We start from the raw sequence: 9,571 nt of genomic DNA, 5'->3' as shown, positions 1-9,571 counted from the left end.
AATAACAGTAAAGTTATTAATTATTATAAAATGATAAGTTTCTTCCTCTGAGGATATTTATGGTCTAGGTGCAAACACTTTTTAGAATGCGAGAAATGTTTCTTGAATAGTTAAATTTCAAGTAACAGTATGAAAAAATCTTCTGAAAGGTGAGCTTTTACCTGTGCCTCTAGATCATAAGATCTATATAACCAGTCCATTCAAAATTATCTCAATTCATATTCCCCAAAATTCAGTATTGAACTTAATCCCTAGGTGTATTGATATTAAAACAATTAAACAATATAATGAGATTCAACAGCTGTACTATAAATATATATTTATATAATCTCATAGACTTTTTTAAATTTGGCTTCAAAGAAATAAGAATGCTCAGGTCTTAGTTATTTATTTTAAATTGAGATATAATTGATATATAATATTATATTAGCTTAGTGAGTACAACATAATGATTTTATATATGTATCTACTAGAGGCCCAGTGCATGAATTCATGCACAGGTGTGGTCCCTTGGGATGGCCTGTGGGGTGGCCTGGCGCCATCCCCTCACCTGCTCCACCATCCAGCCTGTGGGGCGATCAATCAGGGCCGCCCCCTGCCTGGCTCCCTCAGAGCCTGAGAGCCGGGTGGCGGCCCCACCCGCCGCTGCCACCAGTGGTCATCATCTGCTGGGCGATCAGCAGGGTGATCGGGCCCCTGTTTGCACCTGCCTTGGCCTGGCGCCACCCGTTCACCTGCTCCACCATCCCACCGTAGTCCTGCTCTCATCAGGGCCCATCAGGGCCTCCAGCGCCTCCACTGCCGCCCCCTGCCAGTGCCACATCACTGATGCCTGCCATGTTCTGCGCCACCCCCTGGTCGTCAGCGCATGTCAGAGCAAGTGGTCCAACTCCCAGTCGAGGGGACAGTTTGCATATTAAGCTTTTATTATACAGGATTTTGAAATTATTAATATTACTTCAATAAGTTTAGTTAACATCTATCACCTTATGCAGTTTTTTTTCTTGTGATGAGAACTTTTAAGATATGCTCTCTTATAAACTTTCAAATATACAGTATTGTTATTTATAGTCACCATGCTGTACATTACATACCCTGAAGTTATTTATCTTATGACTGAGTCTTGATTATTTTTAACCTTTTTTATTTAAGTCACTGGCATTAAGCCAATGAACATAATACAGAGGACGCATGTAGTTCAATATGTGCACTGATGGTTTTATAGACATGACTAAATTTATATTTCATACAAATTATATTGTTAAAATAATATTTTATATATTTAAAATGTATTCTTTTTAATTTCTGGGAGCATAGGGTAAGGGTGAGAGTTGAGAAATATATTTTATAGAGACTAGTATCATTTTAAATTCCTTAGTACTTTCCTATATCTGAGTCAGAAACATATATGGTTAAGTTTCCCATAATAACTACAATTTAATTTCAACCCATATTTGTCCTAATTCTTTCCTTTTTATTTAATTTATTTTAATTGAATTTATTGGGTGACATTGGTTAATAAGATTATGCAGGTTTCAAGCATACAATTCTATAATATGTCATCTGAATATTGTATTATGTGTTTACCACCCCAAGACAGGTCTCCTTCCATCACCATTTATGCCCCCTTTACTCTCTTCTAGCCCTCCTCCCCTCTGGGAATCACTATACTGTTGTCTGTGTCCATGAGTCTTTCCTTTTTTGAGTCCAAACCAGATTTTGTTTTAATCAATAAAGTGGGACTTTTTTTTTTTGCTTTAGGAAAACACATCGCTAAAAGTATAATAATTCACTATATAGGTCTTAAATAAGGTTATTTATAAAATTAGAAGAGCTTTTATCAAATAAACCCTCTCTATAATCCTAGTCTTAAAAACCTAGTAACTAAGGTGTTAAATATTTCCCCTTTGCTTTTGAGACTGTTCACTATTCCATAGTATATGCCCTCAATCTTCACTTGTCAAGATAAGGGTAATCAATCTCAATTCCCCATAAAATGTAATTTCCATTAGAGACAAGCAATAAACACTACCAATTTCTTGGTAGCATTGGACTTCTACAAAATAATCTCCTTTACAAGAGACCGGGGGAAAAATACTTTACCACTGAGATACTGTTTTTTGTAGAAGCAGAAAACTCAATTCATCTTCTTATCTTACTGAGATGACTATAATTAATGTTTGTTTAGTCTAGGTTTTTTTTAAAGGTTAAAACAGAAGTCAGTGAAACTGAGTGTTGTTGAAGGAAAGAGCAGCAACATGCACATGGAGATAATTTCCTATTAAGACTGCATTCCACATAATCTGGCAGGCATCCTAACATCCCCAAACAAGGTTGAAGCTCTCAGTTCAAAGTCTGGGTCTTCATATCTTATTATGTAAAATACTCTGTGTGGAATCAAATTATGGCCTCCATCTCAGGAAGTTTATATTTTACCAGGGTATAGAAAACACTACAATTCAAGGTAATATATATTTTTTTCCAAAACATTCAATATGCAACATGTACTTCCAATAATGAATCTAAATACTGTTAACAGTGTCCTAGCCGGTTTGGCTCAGTAGATAGAGCATCAGCCTGCGGACTCAAGGGTCCCAGGTTCAATTCCGGTCAAGGGCATGTACCTTGGTTGAGGGCACATACCCAGTGGGGAATGTGCAGGAGGCAGCTGATTGATGTTTCTCTCTCATCGATCTTTCTTACTCTCTATCCCTCTCCCTTCCTCTCTGTAAAAAATCAATAAATATATATTAAAATAAATAAATAAATACTGTTAACAGTCATGACGTATATGAATGCTCACTGTTTATTACCGGTGACTTTTCCAAGACAGAAGTCTGGTCCTTACTTTCTTCTTGCAATCCTTCAGAGGTTCTACATCATTTTCAAGACAGACTTTCAAGGATGATATTAAATGACACTTACTTAAACATTCACTCTTTTTGAGAATTTTGACAAAATTCTCAAAATTTACTTGAGCTAAACTGATGGCAGATACCAGGGAGCAAGATCTCAATATTCACTTACTTTTAACATAATTCCAATTCCAGTGTCCTTTCTATGATCCCTTTCTCTTTACTCTGGATCTGCAAGCATGTTACTTCCCTCATCACCTTGTCTCTTCTTCCCAACACTGTTCTTTCACCTTATTAACTTATATATCACCATTAAGTACTTATCTTAGATTCCTCCTTCACTTAAAAAATGTTCTCTTTCTCAGACCTCTACTGAAGATGTATTTGTCTCTTCCAAAATTCCTCCATTGTATGTTTTATATTGCCTAATTTAGTATTGTAATAGTCTGCTGATTGACAGTCTCTCATACTATATTTTTAAAAATATATATTTTTACTGATTTCAAAGAGGAAGAGAGAAGGAGAGAGAGATAGAAACAATGATGAGAGAGAATCATTGATTGGCTGCCTCCTGCATGCCCCACACTGGGGACCAAGCCCACAATCTAGGCATGTGCCCTGACTGGGAATCTAACCATGCCTACTGGTTCATAGGTCCATGCTCAACCACTGAGCCATGCCAGCTAGCTCTCAGACTATCTTTTGAATTCCTTAATGACACGTTTTTATTTATCATCATATTACCCAACTAGAGGCCTGGTGCATGAAATTCGTGCACTGGTGGGGGGCTGAGCGAACCCCCTCCCCCCATGCATGAATTTCTTGCACTAGGCCACTAGTTTATAAATAATTTTCAAATGTATTAAGTATACCAAATGTTTATTGAATAAAATGTATCTTTTTTTGAGAATAGAAAAAATAATTAAAGCATTAAATTGTACAAATTACAAATCTGTCCCAAAATATACTTACATTAAATAAAATACGCATTTCAGTAAGAGATCTACAGTGAATGACTGCATACTGGGAAGCTTCAGCCACTGAGGCATGGCCTACATTCCTGGTAGGAGATAAGAGATTGCAGGTCCAATCACAGTTTGCAGGGGGCTGGGGCCGCCCACCTGCCAGCCCCAGACATGTCATTGGCATTGCTGTGCAGGAAAGTGATTTGGGGGCAGGTAAGAAGCAAGCTGCGATTCTGAGTTCATTGCAACTTCTAAAGCATTCCTGAGCCTACAGAGTACAGCTGTGTTCACAAAGTAAACATGTTAAGGTAAGCAGACAACTCTTTAGAGCCCAAACGCATTTTCTTGCTGTATTTATGTGGAACTCCGTCTACAATGGGCAGTCGTGAAGAGGTTCCTCTGTAGGACATGTCACAGAACCCAGGGTCTGCGGGATGCGAGGACTGGGATGGAGGCCCCCCGAGAGCTGGAGAGGACACTCTAGCAGAGTCCTCTCTGCAGGCTCCCCTCCTATCATCTGGGGTACCACTATTGCAGCCTTCCACTTTGTTCCAGAAGTCCTTCTTGTCCCTCAGGATGCTCTGCGGCCTCGATATTCAGTGGGTCATTGAAGTTCAGAAGATCAGTAAACAAAGAGTTTAATCCCCAAACTCGTGGGAGCCCAGCCAGTGCCGTCGGTGGCATGCTCTCTCAGTACACTCAGACATATCCCGCCCGTCTCTGTGATGTTGGGGTGCCAGTACTGGTCAAGCATCTCTCTTTGGGCGGCACCAGGTTGTATGCATCAAGGAACTTCTGTTTCAAACTGAAATTGCCCAGCCCCCTACCCCCGTAGTAACCCACATCTGGGGTTACAGTTAGCTGAAAGCAATGAAGCTTGGTGGGGTTAGGAAAATGCACTTTGCATGCACAAGGTTCCTTAGCTTCAAGTTCTGCAACCTCTTAAAGGAGCAGCCTGTGCCTCACAGACACCCTCAGAGCGGAGTCAGAGACAGTGGCTGACATCCAGGACCCTTTCAGACCATCATCCAGCCTTAGTTTGCTCACCAACATCAGCATTACTGCTACCTTTACCCTGGGCATCTTGAAACAGGCGAGGCCCCCGGCGCCCAGCACCATGCCAGTCGGCCAGGGGCGGCAAGACGCGGCCCCTCACAGCCATACAGTCACCGTGCGGCGGGACTGGAAGGCAAGAAAATGCATCTTGAAAAAATCTGTACATTTGACTGACCTTCGATTATTTTTCAGGTTTTCAAACATAAATAACTTTGTGTCCTTTTGGTAGTTATCTTAATAATAAAGGATGTTATTTTCCAATCTGTAGTATCAAAGTATGGTCCAAAAGTTTTTTAGAAGGAATTCAATAACATTTTTAAAATATCATCAAGATTAAGTTTTATTATCTCAAATCTAACACAATATCCTTTGGATACCACATAAATCATTTTATAATAATTTATTATTTTTATAACAGAACTATTGAATAATCTTATCAAAAGAAAGAAATGCAATTTAATTGATTATTCCAGAGAGTGCTATGGGAAGGAAAAACACAAACCCAAGCACACATATAACTTAATGTAGTTGTATAATATTTATACCAATATAGTGTAGTTTCATATGTACACGGATGATTGATGTGTGTTTATGAGGGAAGAAGGGTGTAGATGCCATATAACCAGTTTTCACATTACTAAAATGTAAAGTGAAGAATGTCTTTTTTTATAATTGCAAGTATAACATAGTACTAAGGGGTACTTTTAAAAACCTCCCACCTTCTGAAGTCCCTTGAGTTCAGGATATTTGAGATGTTTCAGTAATGTAAGAATACTACATATCTACAAAAATTCTACTAAAAATAACAAAATAAAAATAATTAAAGTAGCCTTTCTGTCTTATTTTCAAAGACTGAAAAAGATCTGACTTATTTCCTACATTGTACATTAGAAAAAAAAGCCTCCTAAGTTATTTAAAAGGGAGGCATTAATTTCTTTTACACTCTTGCCAGCCTTTCAGGAAGTAATCTATTCAATATCAAGACATAGGATCTGTAGTGTTTCCTCAGGGAAGCTTATTTTTACAGTACAACAAACCTGGCTTGCTGATAACTTAATGCATTAGAGATAACATTTCTTCAAAGACTTATAAAGGCTAAAAGATGGGAGAAAATGAAGATCTTCCTTTGAAGGTATTATTGAGTATTTATGTCAAGTGGTTTAAGTATATCTTGAAAATTATTAAATGTCACCAAGATTGTTCAAAGACAGTTTAATTATATATTACCAAATTATCATTATAAATTTCTATATTTTCTGTTCTACATAATCACGTAATTACTGATATTTTAAGGTACTACAGGACAAATTTCTGGTTCATTAGAAAGGTACTAGGTGAAAAATAAAACATTGTCTAGGAGAATTAGTTAAATCAACTTATCAACTGTTCTTTATATTGTTGCCTATTTTACTTACATCTTTTTTCCCCATTTACCAAATCTGAGTCTCTTTCTTCTTTCTTCCCTATCCATAACACCACAACTTGGATGAAATTTATTTCCAACAAAATTGAAAGATTACCAAGTAATTTCTCCCCCATAATATTATTTCATTGTATGAATTTAAAATCTACTCTCTACACTTCTGAATGGACCCCAGGCATAGTCCCTCCTCCTACTCATAACACTTTATAACCTTGCATTAAGACAAATATAATATTTTCTAAAGAAAATACACTAGTATTTATTCAATATCTTCAGGGCCAGTCTTTGTCATTTCTATTATTATCGTTTTCTTCTTCATTGTCATTGATCATCATCAGCAGCAGCAATCAATCACCATTCTTTACTACCTACTATGCTTTGAGCCCTGCATTGTGTTTCACAAGTGGTGTAAATACTACCTATTCAATTCACAAAGCAACCCTAAGAAGAAAATATGACTTAAATTTTGCTGATGGGAAAAATGAAGATTAAAGAGATTAATCTAATTAATGAATCCCCAAATTAAGTGACATTTAATATTTGAATATATTTGTATCTCTTCAAAGTTTATTTTTTTCCCACTATTCCATTCTGAAGGCACTTGAAAAGGCCTTTAAAATAGTATTCAAATATTTTTGTTAATATGTCTACTAATACAGACATTAAATTTCTAATAACAACTAATTTATAACCCAATACTCCATGATACTACAAAAAGAAAATAAAAATAACTTTTTGTTTTCTGGATTCCCAAAGCAATATCATCCACACATATGTTCTACAATTTGATAAGTATCAACTTTATTTTTTTTCTAGTATCCTGGATGACTTATTAAGACTAGAACATCAGAAATGTAAATTTGATTCAGCAGAGAATTGCCTAGATGTTAATAGGTAAATTCTTAATTTTTGGTGTAACTCTACCCCCATAGAGAGGGCCTAGCTCTGGCTCCCTAGGTACTTTCTAGCCTGGATTGTTGATCACTCACTTTGGTCAAGACTGTCGAGCATTGTAGAGCTTCAACACCCATTTAATTGTATGGCTCAACACTTTCCTAGTCCATCCTTAGACTAACTGACAATATTTTAAATATCTGAGAGCATGGTTCAGATGGTTTCCTTCCTTCCTTCCTTCCTTCCTTCCTTCCTTCCTTCCTTCCTTCCTTCCTTCCTTCCTTCCTTCCTTCCTTCCTTCCCTTCCTCCCCCCTTCCATCCCTCCCTCCCTCCCTCCTTCCCTTCTTTTCTTTCTTTCTTTCTTTCTTTCTTTCTTTCTTTCTTTCTTTCTTTCTTTCTTTCTTTCTTTCTTTCTTTCTTTCTTTCTTTCTTCCTTTTCTCTCTCTCTTTCTTTCTTCCTTTCTCTCCTTTCTTTGTTCTTTCCACTTATTTTTAACACTACTCTCTTTATGTAGTCCATCTGTCTTTTTCTCTAACCAAGCTCAATATAAAAACAAATTATAAAACAAGAAATAACAGCAGTTATTTCTTGATAGGTTAATTAAATTTAACATCACTCAGTAAAGATGAGCTAAAGTTTATATATTGAGTCCACATAATATTGATGATATAAAATGAAAGACATGCGTGAACCCAAAGCTCATATAGCAGCATTGTCAAACTTAATTTGTTTTTACTCCTTTCTTCATATTTGTTCTTTTTTTAAAATCTTCTCTAACATAATCTTTGTTTTCATATAGTAGAATTGCAAGAAGAATGAATAATATATTACTTTTCATAGCCCATATACATTCAAAGGCTGTATTTACATAGGGTATTTTTTATAAATGATTTAGAGGATAATAATTTTTATCTCATTATATAAGATCTAAATTCTTGTAGTAAAATGGTGTAAGTGTCTAAGAAAAGTAATTATTATCTTACCATATTTCAAATAACTACTGCACTATAGAAAGTCCATCTTCTCTACTTCCTAAGGGTTTTGCTCTTATGATGGATCAACAACGATTTTTAGGAAGTTTTATCAATGTATAAAGTGTTTATGATGAAAATTTCCTATTGCTGAAGAGGTACCAACAAAACTTTCAATCACCTAAAATACAAAGAAATAATAGTGATGGCAAAGATTAGTACAAAACGACTGCTATAATAATAAAATAAATAATTTATTGAGCCTCAGGATATATGGATTAGTGATGAACACTGCTGATCATACAAAAATGAACACAGTTTTACTGAAGAATATTATTGGTAGAGGCAAATGACAAAAATCTTATGTCTGAAACGGTGTGTTTGAAACAGCCAAGAACTTACAAGGCTGAATGGTTTGGTATGTGGGACAGTGCTACAATCATATCTCCTACCTTAGGATAACCAGGTTTACCTTCACCTAGCTTACCTTAGCATGATCTCTTTACATTGATACCACAGATAGTGTTAGTTCTACCAACACTGCCACTTCATTTCATTCAAAAAGAGGATTGAGTTATTGATTAACATAGATTATTTATAAAATTGTTGAATATACAGGGGGCTGTTTCCTGAGAATTAAAGTGAAATGAATCAAAAGGGCAACCATTTACATTTATTTAGAGTCTTATCCAAACTCTAACACTGCCTTGCCTTGGTAAGCAATATAGTAGACAATAAAAATTATATTATGTGATCTTGGAAAAAAAAATATCATAAGATAGTATGGTAAAAAGACCAGATATACCTGCATATCTGTGAGAAACAAGAGAGTCAAGGCTCCACATTTCAGCAATACATGGCCCATTGACTTGCCTTATCACTTTCCTTTCCTATTGAGTCCATCTACAACCTTTGCACTATTCTCCTCATCCCCTCAATAGGCAGCTAGGTAGATAAGTAAAGATGAGTTGGTAGATGATGATAGATAGATAAATAGATAGATAGATAGATAGATAGATAGATAGATAGATAGATAGATGATAGGCAGGCACAGGTAGATAGACAGGTACAGCATATCCATGAATATAATGGAGATAGAACAAGAGGAAAGATTTTTTTTCCTGCTTTATACATGGACACAAACAAAGCAGTCAGTTTCACTGAATCTCACTTAAGAGAGAGATTCTATAGCTCAGAGCTAACAATGCATCTTTGATGTGGAAAAGAAAATGTGGTCTTCAGAGTTTACTCAGGGAAGAACAAACACAGGCTGGGGAGAAAAGAAGGAGAAAGATGGCAGCATTCTGAAATTCTCTACTTCATGGTTTTTGCCTTGAACAAATTTTGCTGCTTAGAAGTTAACTAAACTGACACCACACTGATGTCATAGCAATTAACTTTAGGT

The 9,571-nt window shown here is 36.2% G+C and overlaps 1 pseudogene; it reads right to left on the bottom strand.

Moving 5' to 3' along the window:
* Positions 1-4,107: 4,107 nt before the first annotated feature.
* LOC102433876 lies at positions 4,108-4,879 on the bottom strand (annotated as a pseudogene).
* Between the last annotated feature and the right edge of the window lie 4,692 nt (positions 4,880-9,571).

This window comes from Myotis lucifugus, unplaced genomic scaffold (genome assembly GCF_000147115.1).
Source record: "Myotis lucifugus unplaced genomic scaffold, Myoluc2.0 scaffold_3105, whole genome shotgun sequence".
Classification (NCBI taxonomy): Eukaryota; Metazoa; Chordata; class Mammalia; order Chiroptera; family Vespertilionidae; genus Myotis; species Myotis lucifugus.
The sequence above is the reverse complement of the archived record's forward strand: the minus strand, read 5'-3'. Positions and strand labels throughout refer to the sequence as shown.